Below are 22,206 nucleotides of genomic sequence, written 5' to 3'. Positions count from 1 at the left end.
TTGATCACTCTATGTGATAAAGTTGATCCTTCTACAATGTGACAGCCCTTTAGATATTTGTAGACAGCTATTAAGTCTCCTCTCAGTCTTCTCTTTTGCAAACTAAACATTCCCAAATCCTGCAACCTTTCCTCATAAGACAGGGTTTGCAGACCGGTCACCATTCTGGTCGCTCTTTTCTGAACTTGCTCCAGTTTGTTGATGTCTTTTTTAAAATGTGGTGCCCAAAACTGGACACAATATTCCAGATGAGGTCTGACCAAAGAGGAGTAGAGGGAAATAATGACTTCACGTGATCTAGACTGTATGCTTCTGTTAATACATCCTAGAATTGCATTTGCCTTTTTTGCTGCTGCATCACACTGTTGACTCATATTCAGTCTGTGATCTATTAGTATACCCAAGTCTTTTTCACATGTGCTGTCACTTAGCCCTATTCCTCCCATTCTATATATGCTTTTTTCATTTTTATTGCCCAGATGTAGTACTTTGCATTTCTCCCTGTTAAAAACCATTCTGTTAGTTGCTGCCCACTTCTCCAGTTTATTTAAATCTTTTTGAATCCTCTCTCTCTCTTCTCTAGTATTAGCTATCCCTCCTAGCTTTGTGTCAGCAAATTTAATCAGTTTACCCTCAATTCCTTCATCTAAATAGTTGATAAAGATGTTGAACAATACAGGGCCCAGGACAGAGCCCTGTGGTACCCCACTTGAGACATTCTTCCAACTGGATGTGCAGCCATTTACGACCACTCTTTGGGTCCGATCACTAAGCCAGTTATGAATCCACCTAACAGTTGCCTTGTCCATTCCATACTTAGTTATTTTTTCAATAAGGATTGTATGAGAGACTTTGTCAAATGCTTTGCTGAAGTCAAGATATACTATATCTACAGCATTTCCTTGATCCACCCAATCAGTAATACCGTCATAGAAGGAAATTAAATTAGTCTGACATGACTTATTAGTTACAAACCCATGCTGACTCTGTTTAATCACTTCATTCTTATCCAGGTATTGACATACATGTTGTTTAATAATTTGTTCAAAGATCTTTCCTGGTATAGAAGTCAGACTCACCGGCCTATAGTTGACTGGGTCCACCTTCTTCCCCTTTTTGAAGATAGGAACAACATTTGCTCTTCTCCAGTCTTCTGGCACTTCTCCTGTTCTCCAAGAATTTTCAAAGATTATGGAGAGGGGTTCAAAAATTTCTTCTGCTATCTCCTTCAGTACTCTGGGGTGTAATTCATCTGGACCTGGAGACTTGAATTCATTTAGGTTAGCTAAGTGTTTCCTCACTATCTTTCTGTTTATAGATATCCTGGATTCTTCTATTCCCTTAATAGGACAGTGAATAACAGTTGATGTTACATTTCCTTTCTAAGAGAAAACAGATGCAAAATAGGAATTTAAAGGTTCAGCCTTCTCAACATCCTGTCTTACCATTTCATCATTTTCAACCTGTAAAAATCCTATAGCATCTTTGACTTTTCTTTTACTTTTGACATATCCCCAAAATCCTTTATTATTGCTTTTGACATCTCTTGCAAGCCTCAATTCATTTTCAGCTTTAGATAATCTGATTTGTGCCCTGCAGGTTCTGCAGACAGCATTATATTCTTCTTTAGATATGCCTCCCTCTTTCCATTTTATAAACATTTTTTTCTTCCTTTTTAACATGTGCTTAAGTTCTGTGTTCATCCATCCTGGTTTCCTTAAATGCTTCCTATTCTTCCCTCTTTTCGGAATTGTTAACAACTGTGCTTTGAGAATTTCATTTTTCAAGATTTCCCATCCTTCCTGGACATTTTTGTCTTTAAGGATATCCAGCCATTGGATCCCTCCAATTCTCTTTCTGAATCCCTTAAAATCTGCCTTTCTGAAATCTAACCTTGACGTCTGAGTCTTCACAGGTCTTCCGCCTCTAGTTATCCAAAATTCTAAAATAGCATGGTCGCTACCTCCTAGGGTCCCAGCCACTTTTACCTCCTCAACCATTTCCTCCCTGTTTATAAGAATTAGATCCAAGGTAGCAGTTCCCCTTGTTTTCACCCTTACCTTTTGGAAGATAAAGTTGTCAGCAAGAGAGGATAAGAATTTCCTTGACCTGTTAGTTTTGCCTGAGAGAGATTCCCAACAAATGTCTGGATAGTTGAAATCTCCCATGACAACTATGTCATATTTTTTGGAGAACTTGGCCATTTGATGCATAAAGAGTTCATCCATATCTTCAGCTTGCACAGGTGGCCTGTAGTAAATGCCTACAATGGTGTCCTTTCCATTGTTCTGTCCTTGTATTCTTACCCAAACAGTTTCCACAGAACTCCCAGTCTCTGAAGCTTCAATCTCTGTGCAGATATACGCGTTTCTAACATACAATGCGACACCCCCTCCTCGTTTATCAAGTCTGTTTCTTGCAAATAAGTTGTATCCTTCTAGTCTTGTATTCCAATCATGTGTATTGTCCCACCAAGTTTCAGTGATTCCAATGACATCATATTTCTTTTCCTGTGTTAGTAGTTCCAACTCTCCTTGTTTGTTGCCCATGCTTTGTGCATTAGTATAGAAACATTTTAGTTTGTGATTGGTTTCTCTTTCTCCAATATTTTTATTAATTAGATTCTTTCGTCTTTGTTCTTCCTTTCCACTTCTAATAGCAAAGTTCTCAATAGCATTTGTCAGGTGTATGGCTTTTTCTGGTCTTTTGCTTCCCTTCCCACGTTGTTCTAGTTTAAAGCTCTCCTTACAAGTGTAGCAAGGCGACTTCCAAATACCTGCTTTCCAGTCTTCGTAAGGTGCACCCCATCTCTAGCAAGTAGTCCATCGTATAAGTAGTTCACTCCGTGATCCAGAAATCCAAATCGTTGCGGACGGCACCATCGACGTAGCCAGTTGTTCACCTGCAGAATCTTATTCCACCGCCTTGTTCCATGGCCATCCACTGGGAGGATGGAAGAGAAGACCACCTGCGCTCCCAGTTCTTTCACTTTTTTCTTTTGCTTTTGACATACCCAAAAACATTTTTTTTTACTGCTTTTGGACTCCCTTGGAAGCCTCACCTCATTACTGGCTTTAGCTTTTATAAGGCCCCCGTCACACATAGCGACGCACCAGCGATCCCGACAACAATATGAACTTGTCAGGATCGCTGGTGTGTCGCTACATGATCACTGGTGAGCTGCCAAACAGGCAGCTTCACCAGCGATCAGCACCAGTGACGACGAGCGGGCGCGTCGCTGTCTACCTTAGTTACCAGCGCGCTGATGCAGGGAGCTGGTAACCAAGGTAAGCAGCGGGTTTCTAATCGCCGCGCAGCACATAGAAACCCGCTATTTACCTTGGTTACCAGCGCCCTGCACCAGCGCGCTGGTAACTAAGGTACACAGAGGGTTTCTAAGTGCCGCGCAGCGCTTAGAAACCCGCTGTTTACCTTGGTTACCAGCTCCTGCTCGCTGCTCTCCCGCCTGCCACACGCAGCGATACGTGCTGGCCAGCTGGAGACCAACTACCCAAAAAATGTCCAGAGCTTTCAAGAACGATCAGTGATACCCGGCAGGGGGGCCGGTCGCTGATACCTGTCACAGAGAAGTGATTGAACACACTGTCATCCAGCACTTGGCTCATTAGGTGGAGTTGACTGAGCATGTGTGTCCTCCAGCATTTGACTCATTAGGTTGATGTGGCTGAGCGTGTGTACTCCAGCACTTGGCTCATTAGGAGGATTTGACTGAGTATGTGTCGTCAAGCACTTGGCTCAATATGAGGATGTGATTGAGCATGTGTGTTTTCCAGTACTCAGCTTATTAGTCGGAGGTGACTGAGCTTGTTGGCCCTCCAGTACTTGGCTCGTTAGGTGGAGGTACCTGAGCTTGTGTGTCCTCCAGCACTTGGCTCTTCAGGTGGTGACTGAGCTTGTGTGTCCTCCAGCACTTGGCTCATCAGGTGGTAACTGAGGTTACGTCCATAGTTTTACAACAAATCCAGGTAGATGGCCAAAATACATTATCCCCCAGTCCACAAGATACCCTTGCCGGGGCCCGATAGACAAACTGCCCCCATACCAGGCGATACTCACTGTCTTCCAACTTATGGTTGTCCCACAGATTTCGTATCTCCCACCAGTATAGTCTGTAGTCAGTCCACGCTCCTCCAGATCATAAACACAACTGACGCCCATGTATCCAGCAGCAATAGTCCATAAGAAAGTTTCTGAAATCCAGACGACAGATCCCTCAACCGTAGCAAAGGGAATCAGCCCAGACAGCAACCGATCTCCAAAACTCCATAGGACATCTATCCATGGCTCCAGGACTTCAGCCTAGATCCTCTCCCCTCAACGGAACTCCAACAACCCCCGACTAACCATGTGGCTGATTTTCCTCCCTCCCCCTTAAACATTTGCTTTTAGCTCAAAGAATGAAGAATATGCCATAAGCCAATCACCTGGAACTGCATGCAAGACCCCTGTAGTGTTGGCTCCATTGGGTCTACAATCCCCATCCACACATTGGTCCTATTGGCTGTAAGAACAATTGAATAATAAGAGTTCCTTGATTACTGTACTCTTCTTGGGCTTCTCATTATGTATGCATAAGATCCAGCCTGTACATCTTCCTCTGCTTACTGTCACTGAATGGAAACATTGATTCCTGAGGCTGAACTGACGAGCAAGCAAATCACTAATAAAACACAATATTGATGCACGCGGTGCTACGTGCTGGAAAATGTCTGCATCCCTTAGAGCCATGGACTATGCTCTACATCCGTTCGTCCAACCGTCTTTAGTAAGTGGCCAGCTCCTCGCAGACTCAAACACAATAAAAGTGGATCACCAATGATAATGACCGCGCTAAAAAAAAACCAGACAAAAACCGCACTGAGTACATCCTGCTTGTGAATGCAAAGAGTGTCAAAACTGCACTGTGTGTCCTGCTCTCTACTGCCCCGCAAGGATTCTGACCATAAGTTTAGAAGATTGCACTTTGAGCAGTTCCCTTGACTAGATATGCGGTCTTGCGCTGGGGCTGCGGGGTCTATACTTGGCTCCATCTTTTTTTCCACTGTGATTCCACTGTAAATTCTTTTCACAAGTGACAGAACAGGTTTTTCTGGTGTGGAGGCAAGTTGGCACAGAGAGGATAATGTGACAGCACTGAATGTGGGGCAGCCCGAAGCCCAGCAGCGACATGAGTCAGAACATCCGCTGCCCCTGGCGCCCTCACAATGGCCGATTCAGCCCGAGCCAAAGCTTGTGGGACGTGTGAGCACTGGCATCGTCCAGAGAGGCACAGTCATCCCCCCGCAGCCCCAACCACACACCCCGGGCCACAGTTACCCGCCCCCTGCCACATTTGCCCCTGCAACTACTCCAGCACCAACATTTGCCCCAGCAGCCATAATTACCCCCTGGCAGAGATAAGCTGCTGAAGATACACATTATATGACACTGTGACGATTCTGGGGATTTATGTGGTTATGATGATACAGATCATGCAATCACCCCTTCAGCAAATGTGGCTCGTCTAAAGAGCTGACAATCTGTCGCTTCTCTCCACACCTCCTGTACTCGCCATCTGCCGCACATTAGCGTGGGACACGAAGCCGGTGGCGGGTCATTACTCTCCACACACACACACAACAGAAATAAGCGCTGTGATGGACGCAGGACGGTGGCTCCACCTGACCCCGGAACACCACCGAAAATCTGCCAAAGTCAGTCCCAAGCAACGAATCACTTCCCACAATAAAGATGGAGGACTGAGAGTCGATCGCACGATCGCCAAAAACCGCATAGCCACTAACTTCGCAGTGCTAGCCACACTGCCGGCCTCACATTGCGGTCCTCACTCCGCTAGCCACACTGCTGTCCTCACTCCGCTAGCCACACTGCCGGACCCACTCCGCTAGCCACACTGCCGGACACACTCCGCTAGCCACACTGCCGGACACACACTGCTGTCCTCACTCCGCTAGCCACACTGCGGTCCTCACACCGCTAGCCACACTGCCGGACCCACTCCGCTAGCCACACTGCCGGACACACTCCGCTAGCCACACTGCCGGACACACTCCGCTAGCCACACTGCCGGACACACACTGCTGTCCTCACTCCGCTAGCCACACTGCGGTCCTCACACCGCTAGCCACACTGCTGGACCCACTCTGCTAGCCACACTGCCGGACACACTCCGCTAGCCACACTGCCGGACACACACTGCTGTCCTCACTCCGCTAGCCACACTGCGGTCCTCACTCCGCTAGCCACACTGCCGGCCTCACACTGCTGTCCTCACTCCGCTAGCCACACTGCCGGACCCACTCCGCTAGCCACACTGCCGGACACACTCCGCTAGCCACACTGCCGGACACACTCCGCTAGCCACACTGCCGGACACACTCCGCTAGCCACACTGCCGGACACACTCCGCTAGCCACACTGCCGGACACACTCCGCTAGCCACACTGCCGGACACACACTGCTGTCCTCACTCCGCTAGCCACACTGCGGTCCTCACACCGCTAGCCACACTGCCGGACCCACTCCGCTAGCCACACTGCCGGACACACTCCGCTAGCCACACTGCCGGACACACTCCGCTAGCCACACTGCCGGACACACACTGCTGTCCTCACTCCGCTAGCCACACTGCGGTCCTCACACCGCTAGCCACACTGCTGGACCCACTCTGCTAGCCACACTGCCGGACACACTCCGCTAGCCACACTGCCGGACACACTCCGCTAGCCACACTGCCGGACACACACTGCTGTCCTCACTCCGCTAGCCACACTGCGGTCCTCACTCCGCTAGCCACACTGCCGGCCTCACACTGCTGTCCTCACTCCGCTAGCCACACTGCCGGACACACTCCGCTAGCCACACTGCCGGACACACTCCGCTAGCCACACTGCCGGACACACTCCGCTAGCCACACTGCCGGACACACTCCGCTAGCCACACTGCCGGACACACACTGCTGTCCTCACTCCGCTAGCCACACTGCGGTCCTCACACCGCTAGCCACACTGCCGGACACACTCCGCTAGCCACACTGCCGGACACACTCCGCTAGCCACACTGCCGGACACACTCCGCTAGCCACACTGCCGGACACACACTGCTGTCCTCACTCCGCTAGCCACACTGCGGTCCTCACACCGCTAGCCACACTGCCGGACCCACTCCGTTAGCCACACTGCCGGACACACTCCGCTAGCCACACTGCCGGACACACTCCGCTAGCCACACTGCCGGACACACACTGCTGTCCTCACTCCGCTAGCCACACTGCGGTCCTCACACCGCTACCCACACTGCTGGACCCACTCTGCTAGCCACACTGCCGGACACACTCCGCTAGCCACACTGCCGGACACACTCCGCTAGCCACACTGCCGGACACACACTGCTGTCCTCACTCCGCTAGCCACACTGCGGTCCTCACTCCGCTAGCCACACTGCCGGCCTCACACTGCTGTCCTCACTCCGCTAGCCACACTGCCGGACCCACTCCGCTAGCCACACTGCCGGACACACTCCGCTAGCCACACTGCCGGACACACTCCGCTAGCCACACTGCCGGACACACTCCGCTAGCCACACTGCCGGACACACACTGCTGTCCTCACTCCGCTAGCCACACTGCGGTCCTCACACCGCTAGCCACACTGCCGGACACACTCCGCTAGCCACACTGCCGGACACACTCCGCTAGCCACACTGCCGGACACACACTGCTGTCCTCACTCCGCTAGCCACACTGCGGTCCTCACACCGCTAGCCACACTGCCGGACCCACTCCGCTAGCCACACTGCCGGACCCACTCCGCTAGCCACACTGCCGGACCCAATCCGCTAGCCACACTGCCGGACCCACTCCGCTAGCCACACTGCGGTCCTCACTCCGCTAGCCACACTGCCGGCCTCACACTGCTAGCCACACTGCCGGCCTCACTGCCGGACCCACTCCGCTAGCCACACTGCCGGACCCACTCCGCTAGCCACACTGCCGGACCCACACTGTTAGCCACACTGCGGTCCTCACTCCGCTAGCCACACTGCCGGACCCACTCCGCTAGCCACACTGTCGGACCCACACCGCTAGCCACACTGCCGGAACCACACCGCTAGCCACACTGCCGGAACCACTCCGCTAGCCACACTGCCGGACCCACACCGCTAGCCACACTGCCGGACCCACACCGCTAGCCACACTGCCGGACACACTCCGCTAGCCACACTGCCGGACACACTCCGCTAGCCACACTGCCGGACCCACTCCGCTAGCCACACTGCCGGACACACTCCGCTAGCCACACTGCCGGACACACTCCGCTAGCCACACTGCCGGACACACTCCGCTAGCCACACTGCCGGACACACTCCGCTAGCCACACTGCCGGACACACTCCGCTAGCCACACTGCCGGACCCACTCCGCTAGCCACACTGCCGGACCCACTCCGCTAGCCACACTGCCGGACCCACTCCGCTAGCCACACTGCCGGACCCACTCCGCTAGCCACACTGCCGGACACACTCCGCTAGCCACACTGCCGGACACACTCCGCTAGCCACACTGCTGGACACACTCCGCTAGCCACACTGCCGGACACACTCCGCTAGCCTCACCTGAACATTTCCAGTACCGTTAGGTAGTGCCAGGATCTGGGTGCACAACCTCACTTACCTGAGCCTCAAACTTCTCCAGCAGCCCCCGACCACATAACCGTCCACACCTCCTCCAGCTGGACACACAACTTCAGTGTAGAGCTGTGTGGGGGTGAGGTATGCTGTGTACAGAGCCGGGTCCTCGCTGAGCAGTGTACAGAGCCGGGTCCGCGCTGAGCAGTGTACAGAGCCGGGTCCGCGCTGAGCAGTGTACAGAGCCGGGTCCGCGCTGAGCAGTGTACAGAGCCGGGTCCGCGCTGAGCAGTGTACAGAGCCGGGTCCGCGCTGAGCAGTGTACAGAGCCGGGTCCGCGCTGAGCAGTGTACAGAGCCGGGTCCGCGCTGAGCAGTGTACAGAGCCGGGTCCGCGCTGAGCAGTGTACAGAGCCGGGTCCGCGCTGAGCAGTGTACAGAGCCGGGTCCGCGCTGAGCAGTGTACAGAGCCGGGTCCGCGCTGAGCAGTGTACAGAGCCGGGTCCGCGCTGAGCAGAGCAGTATGGGGTGAGGTATGCACTGTACAGGCTTCAGCAAGGAGCCGTCCGTCATTCAGGGAGGATTGGTTCCCTTTCATGTGAGTGCGGGGAGGGCACAGACTGGAGGGAATAATGAGGAGGGAGTGGAGAACAAGAGGAGGCTCTTGCCCAGACGTCGCTGTTCGGTAGAGTGTCAGCTCCTGGGCCCAGTGCACTGCGTTTTATCAGTAGCCTTAGTCAAATATGAGGCGAGAACAATCTGACAACAGTAAAAAGGGAAAAAAATGAGAAAGAAAGAGCGATGATAGCAGCGACAACGTCACACCGCGCCATGAACACAAACTACAAAATGGTGCAAAAGTCACCTGTGGCCCCGCCTCAGCAAACATTACACGTAGGAGGCAGGAAAGGGCAGAGACACTGACACACAGCACCACACCAGTACTGGAGTGGGGCAGCGTCAGGTATAGAGGAGTGGACAGTCTCTGCTGAGCAACGTGGGGCATTCCCAGGAATCAGTGCAGCACTGGAAGCCAAGCACGGAAATCAGCTCACATTGCTTCAGTATCGGGACAGTATTCAGCATCGAGACACTAATCAGTATCAAGACTATAATCAGCATCGAGACAGTAATAGGTATCAGTATTGGGACAGTAATCAGCATCGGGACAATAATCGGCATCGGGACAGTATTCAGTATCGGGACAGTATTCAGTATCGGGACAGTATTCAGTATCGGGACAGTAATCAGTATGGGGACAGTAATCAGTAGCGAGACAGTAATCAGTATCAGTATTGGGACAGCAATCAGTATCATAGAATCGTAGAGTTGGAAGGGACCTCCTGGGCCATCTGGTCCAACCCCCTGCTCAAAGCAGGATTCGCTAAATCATCCCAGTCAGATGTCTGTCCAGCCTCTGTTTGAAGACTTCTATTGAAGGAGAACTCACCACCTCTCCTGGCAGCTTGTTCCACTCATTGATCACCCTCACTGTCAAAAAGTTTTTTCTAATATCTAATCTGTGTCTCCTCCAGATTGGGACAGTAATCAGTATTGAGACAGTAATCAGTATCAGTATATCAGTATTGGGACAGCAATCAGTATCAGTATTGGGACAGTAATCAGTATTGAGACAGTAATCAGTATCAGTATATCAGTATTGGGACAGCAATCAGTATCAGTATTGGGACAGTAATCAGTATTGAGACAGTAATCAGTATCAGTATATCAGTATTGGGACAGCAATCAGTATCAGTATTGGGACAGTAATCAGTATTGAGACAGTAATCAGTATCAGTATATCAGTATTGGGACAGTAATCAGTATTGAGACAGTAATCAGTATCAGTATATCAGTATTGGGACAGCAATCAGTATCAGTATTGGGACAGTAATCAGTATTGAGACAGTAATCAGTATCAGTATATCAGTATTGGGACAGTAATCAGTATTGAGACAGTAATCAGTATCAGTATATCAGTATTGGGACAGCAATCAGTATCAGTATTGGGACAGTAATCAGTATTGAGACAGTAATCAGTATTAGTTTTGGGACAATATTCAGCCTGGGTACAATAATCAGTATCAGTATTGGAACAGTATTCAGTATAGGGTCAGTAATCAGCATCGAGACAGTAATAGGTATCAGTATTGGGACAGTAATCAGCATCGGGGCAGTATTCTGCATCAGTATTGGGACAGTATTCAGCATCAACCCAGTAATCAGTACTGGGACAGTATTCAGTATCGGGACAGTAATCAGTATCGAGACAGTAATCAGTATCAGTTTTGGGACCGTATTCAGTATCAGTATTGGGACAGTATTCAGTATAGGGACAGTAATCAGAATCAGTATCAGGACAGTAATGAGTATTGGAACAGTAATCAGTATTCAGTATCAGTTTAGTAATCAGTATTGATTCATTATTGGGACAGTATTCAGTATCGGGACAGTAATCAGTATCGGGAGAGTATTCAGCATCAATATTGGGAGAGTATTCAGCATTAGGCTATTTTCACACATCAGGTTTTCGGCGTCAGGCGCGATCCGGCGTCGTGCCGGAATGCCGGATCCGGCAAATGTTTTGTAAAACCTGATGTGCCGGATCCGGTTTTCTGCCGGATCCGTCTTGTTCTTGACAGACAAAACCGGATCCGTCTCATCCGGTTCATCCATTTTTCTATCCGTTTTTCGACGGATTACGCCGGATCTGGTTTTTAAAATTGACCCTTGTGGCCTTCCGAACGGGATTGGCTACTGGAAAACTATATATAGCATGTTCCTACAGCCCTTCTTTGACAGGTTGTAGAGGAGAAAGTGCAGGTTGGAGAGAAGAGCAAGTTACTGGCGAAGATGGATGTTGTCATTGGAAATATTACCACTAGAAGTTCTGTGACGGTTTCAGTAATGAGGGACAATTTTGCACTATACTTTATGTCACCTCAAGGCAGAGTACACTGGGATGACAGAGTGTGAAAGATTTGTGCCCTAACCAAACTTGTGTACCTTCTGGACCAACAGTATATACCTTTGCCAACCAAAGTTGGCTATCTTGTCATGGTCTTACTATTTTTAGCTTTAGGCCACAGGTGTGTACCTGGTTGTGTTTTATGCAAAGTATTTCACCTTTTAACAAAAGTTGTGTACATTGTTAGGAAATCACCAACAATAAACACAACTTTTTAGGTGAAATACTTTGCTTCAAACACAACCAGGAACACAACTGTGGCAAAAAGCTAAAATTTACCCACAGTTATATACCTGGTTTTGAATACCTTTTTACCTTTTAAATACCCTGTATTTAACCTTTTTTTTAAACATATTTCGCCGCAGAAAGAAATGACAGAGAACCAGTGTAAACAATAATTTAACTTTTATTTAAAATATTTTTTTTTGTGTAAACTGTTTTTAAAGTTAAAAAAACTTTTTTAATAAAGGTTTGAAACCAACCAAATGGGCATTTTTATTACAAAAAAAACATTATAACTCGGTGTAGTGTGGGGTGGAAATACTGCTGGAGGGGCTGCGGGACACTTCGACAATGGGAGTGTGGAGAGAGGACTGGGATCGTGGTGGGGAAGGAACAGTTAGAGGTGAAGGTGTGGAAAAAGCTACAGAATGGGTGGACATGTGGGAGGCAGAAGAGGTGGTGGGCGGTGGAGTGGAGGGTTGGGCAGGGACTGTAGGAGCAGATGATGTTGATGGAAAGTTGTATGGGGAAGGAGTTTGGTACGGGGAAGGAGTTTGGTACGGGGAAGGAGTTTGGTACGGGGAAGGAGTTTGGGACGGGGCAGGTTGCTGGAAGTGGGGAGATGTCTGGTACTGGGGAGGTTGCTGGTACTGGGAAGGTTGCTGGTACTGGTGAGGTTGCTGGTATGTAATAGGAGGGGGAGGATGGAAAGTGGCTGGAGGGGGTGCAGATGTAATAGGAGGGGGAGGATGGAAAGTGGCTGGAGGGGGTGCAGATGTAATAGGAGGGGGAGGATGGAAAGTGGCTGGAGGGGGTGCAGGTGGAGGAACTACAGTGGTGGGAGGTGGAGGTTGGGAGGTAACCTGCTGTAGAGCACCGTGGCACGAATGCATTACATGCATCTGCTGGGTAGGAGATAGTGTTGCCATGCGCTCCACAACAGACCTGAAAAAGGTGTGGTTTGGCGAAGATCTTGCTTCTGAATGCATGGTTTGCAGAAGTGTCTTCACCTCCAGAATGCTGGAGTTGATCTGCTGAAAGCCTGCGGAGATTTGCTCTGACAAGACTTTTAGACAGTTCTGGAAAGATGCATTCAGATGCAAGAACTCTGGCGCATAAGTCTTTTCCTGACCCCTCTGCCGCTGCCGCCCAGTACCCGCAGGTGTACTAGAGGTGACAGGGGCAGAAGGGTGGGGTAAAGGGAAAGCGATCTCCTCACCAGCAGCTTCATGTAATGTAGGCGGCCACGATGCTCCTGTGCTGGTGGATGGGACAGATGGGTCGAATGTGTGGGAAGGCTGGGAAGGTGCAGATGTACCGGGGCGGTCGAAGTGTCCCTCAGTGCCGGTCTCCTCAGGGATCGCCTCAGAAGGGTCCAATCGTGCAGGCTCCCGAGTGCTGCTCACCGTGCTGTGGAATAAAGAGAAAAAAAAACAATTAAAATACTGACATGGTATGGCCCTGGCTGAAAAAAAAAAGTTACATCTAACATTTTTTTTCACATGTGGTGTGTAATATTTACCTTCTAGTGACCATTGTTTCCCGGAGGAACGACAGGGCTTGTGCGTACTTGTACTTGCTCCTGCGTCCTCCAGATCCACTCGGGGCCCGCATCTCTTTATTGAACTCCTTGAAATGATCCCTCACAGACCGCCACCGATTCACAATTCTGTTCCCTGAAACAAGAAAGGAGTGGTTAGTATACAACATCAGTGTTTCACAAACTCCAGTCCTCATGGTCCCCAGGGGTCATGTTTTCAGGATTTCCATAGTAAATAGAAATCCTGAACACATGATCCGTGGGGACCACGAGGACTGGAGTTCGGGAAACACTGGTTTAAATCAAGCAACCGGTACTGTATATACTTACGCTCTTTAATCTGGGCCCGAACATCGAGGTCCTCCCAGTGGCCCACAAGGAGCGAACAGATTTCCTCCCAGAGTCGTCGGGTAACGATCAGGTCAGCGTGGCGGCGGTCAGCCATATTCCAGAGCGGCTCCCTTTCTCTGATGAGATCGATGAGGTGGTCCACATCAATCCCTCCATCCTCACCGTCAGAGTCGGGAGCACGCTGTGAAGGCTGTTAAAGAAAAAGACAAAAATAACATAATTAGCCTCCACAAAAGAAATGAAATAAAAAGTGCAAAAAAACAAAGCAAAAATATTTATACTTACACGCTGGTGACCGCCGCGTTGCTGTCGCCGACGACCCTGGGAGGCACTGCGAGGACCTCTTGGCCGAGCACCAGATTGGGAAGACTAGAGAAGAAAACAAAAAATGTTATGTCTTTGGATGTAGGCATTTGTTTGCTGTGTGTGGTCTGCAGAACATTGTTTTCTATGTGTTGTGTGTAGTGTGATGTTGTGTTTCTGCGTTTGATGCAAAAAACTTACCAATTGTGAGCCCACTCCAAGTGTCTGTCCACCCCTTCCTTCTTCTTCTGGGAGCTCCTCTTCATCTTGTGAATCCTGTTTTGAAATAAAAGGCAATGAATAGACATATATTACAGAGATGATGGATTTTGGAAATAAAAACTTACCGTCAAACGCTGACGATGCGAGGGAGGGCTCCCAGAAGATGATGTGCTGTCTTCCTGGTGGCCACACTCCATGCCTGTGGGTGGTGTTCCAGCTGCTGCCATTGCTGCTGCTGCTGCTGCATCTATTGGGCGGCTGTTGAATAAAGAGAAACAAAGGGCCAATGAATATCTTGATATTCAATAGCCCTAGTTTGGAGGAATGGGGGATTTGATAATTACCGTCTCTCATCTGCTGCTGGCCTCCCCTCCTCAGCATGTTCCATTTGCTGCTCCATTTGGGGTGGTGGTGGTGCTGATGGTGCTGCAGTGGTCTCCTGCCTTCTCCTGCTGCGCTTGGTTGCTTTCTTGGGTGGCATGTTGGGTGTGGCTGTGGGTCCCACTGTCTTGCTTTTATATATGTCTTGTGGGCAGAGCTACTGAGCATGCTCAGACCAAAAAAACCGGATCCGGCCACCGGATCCGGCTTTCGTCGGATCAGGCGCATTGCGGCGCTCATAGGCTTTCATTGTGTGAAAAAGCCGGCGTGTCCGGCTTTTTCGCCGGAGACAAAAAACGTTACAGTAGCCGTTTTTTCCAGACGCCGGATCGCGACACATTGCCGGATCCGGCGAAAACCGGATGAAACGCATGGCCATCTGGCGCGATCCGGCGCAAATGCAAGTCAATGGAGGGGGAAACCGGATCCGGCTTTGCATTTCGCCGGATCCGGTTTCTGTCAAAAGCGCCGGATCGCTCCTGACGGCGAAAACCTGATGTGTGAAAGAGGCCTTAGGACAGTCAACAGTATTAGTATCAGGACAGTAATCAGTATCAGGAGAGTGTTCAGCATCGGGACAGGATTCCGTATTGGGACAGGATTCAGTATCAGTATAGGGACAGTAATCAGTATCAGTATCAGGACAGTATTCATTATCGGGATATTATTCTGTGTAGGGACAGTAATCAGTATCAGGACAGTTCTCAGTTTCGGGATAGTAATCAGTATCAGTAGCGGGACAGTATTCAGTATCAGTAAAGGGATAGTATTCCGTATCGGGACAGTAATCAGTATCGGGACAGTAATCAGCTTCGGGACAGTAATCAGTATCGAGACAGTAATCAGTATCAGGACAGTAATCAGCTTCGGGACAGTAATCAGTATCGGGACAGTAATCAGCTTCGGGACAGTAATCAGTATCGCGACAGTAATCAGTATCAGGACAGTAATCAGTATCGGGACAGTAATCAGTATTGGGACAGTAATCAGCATCGGGAAAGTAATCAGTATCGGGACAGTATTTTGCATCGAGACAGTGTTCAGCATCAATATTGGCAGAGTATTTAGCATTAGGACAGTCATCAGTATTAGTATCAGGACAGTAATCAGTATCAGGACAGTAATCAGTATTGGGACAGTATTCAGCATCGAGACAATATTCAGCATCAAAATTGGGAGAGTATTTAGCATTAGGACAGTCAACAGTATTAGTATCAGGACAGTAATCAATATCAGGAGAGTGTTCAGCATCGGGACAGGATTCAGCATTGGGAAAGGATTCAGTATCGGGACAGTATTCATTATCGGGACAGTATTCATTATCGGGACAGTATTCATTATCGGGATATTATTCTGTGTAGGGACAGTAATCAGGACAGTTATCAGTTTCGGGATAGTAATCAGTATCAGTAGCGGGCCAGTATTCAGTATCAGTATAGGGACAGTATTCAGTATCGGGATCAGTATCGGGAGAGTGATCAGTATCCTTACCAGGACAGTAATTGATATCAATATCGGGACAGAAATAACTATCAATATTAGGACAGTAAACAGTATCGGGACAGAAATAAATATCAATTTTGGGACAGTAATCAGTATCGAGACAATCCCGATTTTGAATACTGTCACGATCAGTCATAATTATAATGTAATGATGGAACATGGACCCCCAGGTGCCGCTTCCGATACAGGTCAATAAGGGACGGAGCCGGAAGGGATGGAAAAGTAAGAAACAAAGCAGCACGTGTACAGCTGGATATGGCTCCTCACAACCCCCCATCCACCTGCATCGCTCCAGCTGCTTTGCACATTCATGTCCTGACCTGTCCTGTCTGCTGCTGGATCTGAACTCAGTTTCTAGTGTCTGCACCAACGTAACGCACAAGTTCAAGCCTGCAGAGCTGACTATTGTTTTCCACATGAAGTGCCCCAGTCATATGTGCATGAACCCACCAGAGGAGGCACGAGCTCTGCAGATACCTCTGTCTCACAACAGGGGCTCATCTAATGTACATTACGTATAAAATAAAGTTACATCCTGCATTATGCTCCAGAGCTGCGCTCACTATTCAGCTGGTGCAGTCACTGTGTACATACAGCTCTGGCAAAAATTAAGAGACCACTGCACAGTTTTATAAAATTCAGCTTCTCTACATGTCTGACAGCCATTCCATTCTAGTGTCAGTTGAATTCCAACCAGAGTACACCTCATTCTACTGAATGTGCTTCTGATTAGGTCATCACCTGAACCAAATCTTATTTAACGAAGGGAAGTATAAAAAACCCTGCTGTAGTGTTCACAATGCTCTTGCAATACGACAAGTTGGATGACAAAACAAATGCTAGTAATATCACAAAAGTAATAGGAATGAAAAAAATAACTTTTAACCAAGCCAAAGGAGTTGAAATGAAAAGTCTTGAGGAAAAAAGGCCTCAATTCTGGCTTTACTAGCAGAGGGATACAGTGAGCGTCATGTTGTCTTCATCCTTAAAATTTCTAAGTTGGCAGTCCATTACAACAAGGTAAAGCAAAAGACATTGGAGACAACAAAGCTACAGACCGGCAGAGGGCGAAAACAACTCTCCACTGACTGGGATGACCGTCATCTTATTCGAATGTCACTCAGCAATCGCAGGATGACATCAAGTGACCTTCAAATGAAATGGCAGGTGGGGTGAAGTGCACAGCAAAAACAGTTGGTAACAGGCTCCTATAGGCACGGCTCAAGTCATGTAAAGGTAGAAAAAAGCTTTTCATCAATGAGAAGCAAAGGAGAGCCAGGCTGAAGTTTGCCAAAGACCATAAGGATTGGATCATAGAGGACTGGAGTAAGGTAATCTTCTCTGATGAATCTAATTTTCAGCTTTGCCTAACACCTGTTCATCTAATGGTTAGATGGAGACCTGGAGAGACGTTCAAGGCACAGTGTCTTACACCCACTGTGAAATTTGGTGGAGGATCGGTGATGATCTGGGGATGCTTCAGCAAGGCTGGAATTGGACAGGTTAATATTTGTGAAGGACGTATGAATCAAGCCGCATACAAGGTTATCCTGGAAAAACAGTTGATTCCTTCTGCTCAGGCAATGTTCCCCAACTCTGAGGACTGTTTTTCCCAGCAGGACAATGCGCCATGCCACACACCTAGGTCAATCAATGTATGGATGAAGGACCATCACATCAAATCCCTGTCATGGCCAGCCCAATCTCCAGACCTGAACCCCACTGAAACCCTCTGGACTGTAATCAAGATGGATAGTCACAAGGCAAGAAAAAACAAAGAAGAACTGCTTAAATGTTTGTACCAGGAGTGGCATAAGGTCACCCAGAAGCAGTGTGAAAGACTGGTGGAAAGCATGCCAAGACGTATGAAAGCTGTGATTAAAAATCATGGTTATTCCACAAAATATTGATTTCTGAACTCTTCCTGAGTTAAAACATGAGTATTGTTGTTTCTAAATGATTATGAACTTGTTTTCTTAGCATTATTTGAGGTCTGCCAGCACTGCATTTTTTTGTTATTTTGACCATTTCTCATTTTCTGAAAATAAATATAAAATTTAGTGGTTGTATATTCGGAGACATGTTGTCAGTAGTTTATAGAATAAAAGAGCAATTTACATTTTACTGAAAAATATACCTATAAAGCGAAAAATCAGACAAACTGAAAATTTTGCAGTGGTCTTTTAACCCCTTTCTGACATATGACGTACTATCCGATGTGCCCTGGGCCTTAATGCCCATGGACAGGATATTACGTCATAGCAATTAGCAGCGCTCACGGGGGGAGCACAGTTGATCGTGGCCGGGTGTCAGCTGATTATCACAGCTGACACTCGGCACTATGTGTCAGGAGCGGTCACGGACTGCTCCCTGCACATTAACTTGATCGCAGTGTTCCGGTGGCATAGGGAAGCATCGAGCAGGGAGGGGGCTCCCTGCGTGCTTCCCTGAGACCCTCAGAACAACGCTATGTGATCGCGTTGTTCGGAGGGCCTCCTCCCTGCAGGCCCCCAGATCCAAGATGCAACATAGAGGGGCATCACGCAGGGAGTGGGCTCCCTGCGCGCTTCCATCAGGACAACGCTTTGCGATCGTGTTGTCCTGATGGTCTCCATAGAGATCCCCAGCCCCAAGATGGCCGTGGGGTGCTTCCGGGTCCTGCAGGGAGGTGACTTCTCAGTGCCTGCTGAGAGCAGGCGCTGAGAAGCCTCCTGCATTGCCTGTCAGATCGCTGATCTGATACAGTGCTGTGCAAAGTGTCAGATCAGCGGTCTGACTTTATATAGTAATGTCCCATCCTAGTACAATGTAAAAAAAATAAAAAGAAAAAAAATTAACATGTGTAAAAATAAATTTAAAAAAATTCCTAAATAAAGAAAAAAAAATTCCCCAATAAATACATTTCTTTATGTAAAAAAAAAGCAATAAAAGTACACATATTTAGTATCACCACGTCCATAACGACCTGCCCTATAAAACTGTCCCACTAGTTAACCCCTTTAGTGAACCCCTTAGAAAAAAGCATAAAAAACCAATGCTTTATTATCATACCGCCCAACCAAAAATGGAATAACATGCGATCAAAAATACGGATATAAATAAACATGGTACCCTGAAAACGTCATCTTGTTCCGCAAAAAACGAGCCACCATACAGCGTCATCAGCGAAAAAATAAAAAAGTTATAGCTCGCAGAATAAAGCAATGCAAAAAATAATTATTTTTTATATAAAATTGTTTTTATTGTATAAAAGCGCCAAAAAATAAAAAACAGATATAAATGAGGTATCGCTGTAATCGTACTGACCCAAAGAATAAAACTGTTTTATCAAATTTATCACACGCGGAACGGTATAAACGCCACTCCCCCCAAAAAAAAAATTAATTAAATGCTGGTTTTTGTTCATTCTGCTTCCCAAAAATCGTAATAAAAAGCGATAAAAAATGTAATGTGCCCGAAAATGGTACCAATAAAAACATCAACTCGTCTCGCAAAAAATAAGACTTCACATGACTTTGTGGGCCAAAATAGGGAAAAATTATAGCTCTCAAAATGTGGTGATGCAAAAACTATTATTTTGCAATAAATAGCTTCTTTTAGCGTGTGACAGCTGCCAAACATAAAAATTCGCTATAAATAGTAAATCAAACCCCCCTTTATCACCCCCTTAGTTAGGGAAAAATAATAAGATTAAAAAAAGTATTTATTTCCATTTTCCCATTAGAATTAGGGTTAGGGTTATGGGTGTGTTAGGGTTGGAGTTAGAATTGGGGGGTTTGCCCTCTTTTGCCACATCAGGGGCTCTCCAAACGCGATATGGCATCTGATCTCAATTCCTGCCAATTCTGTGTTGAAAAGTCAAACGGTGCTCCTTCGCTTCCGAGCTCTGCCATGCGCCAAAACAGTGGTTTACCCCCACATATGGGGTATCAGCGTACTCAGGACAAATTGCACAATAACTCTTGGGGTTCAGTTTCTTATGTTACCCTTTGCAAAATAAAAAATTGGGGGCGAAAATATCATTTTTGGGGAAAAAAGATGATTTTTTATTTTTATGGCTCTACGTTATGAACTTCTGTGAAGCACTTGGGGTTCAAAGTTCTCACAAAAAATCTAGATAAGTTCCTTGGGGGGTCTAGTTTCCAAAATGGGGTCACTTGTGGGGGGTTTCCACTGTTTAGGCACATCAGGGGCTCTCCAAACGCAACATGGCGTCCGATCTCAATTACAGCCAATATTGCATTGAAAATGTCAAACGGCGCTCCTTCCCTTCCGTGCTCTGCCATGCGTCGAAACAGTGGTTCCCCCCACATATGGGGTATCAGCATACTCAGGACAAGTTACACAATAACATTTGGGGTCCAATTTCTCCTTTTACCCTTGGGAAAATAAAAAAAATTGGACCTGAAATAATTTTTTTGGGAAAAAAAGTTAAATATTCATTTTTTTTTTTAAACATTCAAAAAAATCCTGTGAAGCACCTAAAGGGTTTATAAACTTCTTGAATGTGGTTTTGAGCACCTTGAGGGGTGCAGTTTTTAGAATGGTATCACTTTTGGGTATTTTCTATCATATAGACCCCTCAAAGTGACTTCAAATGTGATGTGGTCCCTAAAAAAAATGTTGTTGTAAAAATGAGAAATCGCTGGTAAACTTTTAACCCTTATAACTTCCAAACCAAAAAAACTTTTGGTTCCAAAATTGTGCTGATATAAAGTAAACATGTGGGAAATGTTATTTATTAATTTTTTTGTGTGCTATATCTCTGTGATTTAAGGTCATGAAAATTCAAAGTTGAAAAATTGCGAAATTTTCAAAATTTTTGCCAAATTTCTGTTTTTTTCGCAAGTAAACGCAAGCTATATCAAATAAATTTTACCACTGTCATGAAGTACAATCTGTCATGAAAAAACATTGTCAGAATCACCAGGATCCATGGAAGCATTCCAGAGTTATTACCTCATAAATGGACAGTGGTCATAATTGTAAAAATTGGCCCGGTCATTAACGTGCAAACCACCCTTGGGGGTAAAGGAGTTAATTTTTGCCAGAGCTGTACATTACATTACTGATCCTGAGTTACATCCTGTATTATGCTCCAGAGTGTCACTCACTATTCTGCTGGTGCAGCTATTGTGTACATACTGTTGTAGACCAGCTCAATCAGCTGTACATGGAGGAAGACACAGAAACAGTGTCTCTTTAAGATCTTCACTGGTTTATTATATATGTGGCATAACCATAGTGAAGTAAAAACAAACACTGCCCTTTGGGCAAAAACAGGAAAACAAAAAGTGGTAACACAAGGCACAGTCCTTATGGTAGAGGGGATCTAACCACTCAGGGTTTGCAAAACACATGATTCAGGTTAATACGAACACTTCTCTGGAGTTAGCCTCTCCAGACACACTGAACACTGAATGCCTCCAGGTGCTGAATATTTAAACCCCAGACCACACCCTGGGGTGGAGATAAAGTGGACAACCTCCACCCGCTCTATGGTTGACACAGAACCATAGAGTCTGGATAGGGCATCTACGTTGCCATGTAACTTCCTGGGCCTGTGCTCCACATGGAAGCTGAAGACCTGGAGCGCCGGAAACCACCTAGTCACCTGGGCATTCTCCCCTTTCTTTTCCCACAACCATCTTAGGGGCGCATAATCAGAGACTAACCTTAACTTCCGGCTTAACAGGTAGTACCTCAGCATGTCGATTGCCCATTTAATGGCCATTCACTTTTTTCTCCACAATGGCATAGTTCAAAATTAACCATAAAACAAAATTAAATTGAAGATGTTAAAATGGCCTTAAAAGGCAAAAGTCGATGTCTAAGAATATGAAACATCATTGCAGCGGACACAATCAGCTGTCACCAAGCTGGAAGACGTTATTGCCACTAGGAAAAGAAATAAATTACAATTAGCAATTATTATAGAAAGGAACAAGGGTACGAATGACGCAGAAGGGAGAAATTCTTAAAATCTCCCAAATCAATTTTGAAACATACTGATTCATAGGAGAGATCTTCCCCAATGCGCAAGTAAGTGTTAGTTTCTTGGATCCATAGCTA

General features: G+C 47.1%; 1 protein-coding gene across 2 annotated transcripts in view; it reads right to left on the bottom strand.

The window, feature by feature from the left end:
• Positions 1-22,206, bottom strand: part of STON2 (stonin 2) — a 114,738-nt gene that overhangs the window by 54,986 nt on the left and 37,546 nt on the right. Inside the window, exon 1 of one of the 2 annotated variants that reach the window (XM_073587003.1) lies at positions 8,692-9,394. The exons of the other annotated variant lie outside the window; for it this stretch is intronic. The gene's annotated coding sequence lies outside the window, so the exon portion shown is untranslated. Of the gene's footprint in view, positions 1-8,691; positions 9,395-22,206 lie in introns of those variants that run through there. 2 annotated transcript variants of the gene reach the window in all.

This window comes from Dendrobates tinctorius, unplaced genomic scaffold, assembly GCF_039654945.1.
Source record: "Dendrobates tinctorius isolate UK_male_01 unplaced genomic scaffold, ASM3965494v1 ptg000010l, whole genome shotgun sequence".
In the NCBI taxonomy this organism is placed as follows: domain Eukaryota; kingdom Metazoa; phylum Chordata; class Amphibia; order Anura; family Dendrobatidae; genus Dendrobates; species Dendrobates tinctorius.
Note: the sequence above shows the minus strand (reverse complement) of the source record. Positions and strands in the feature narration are given on the sequence as shown.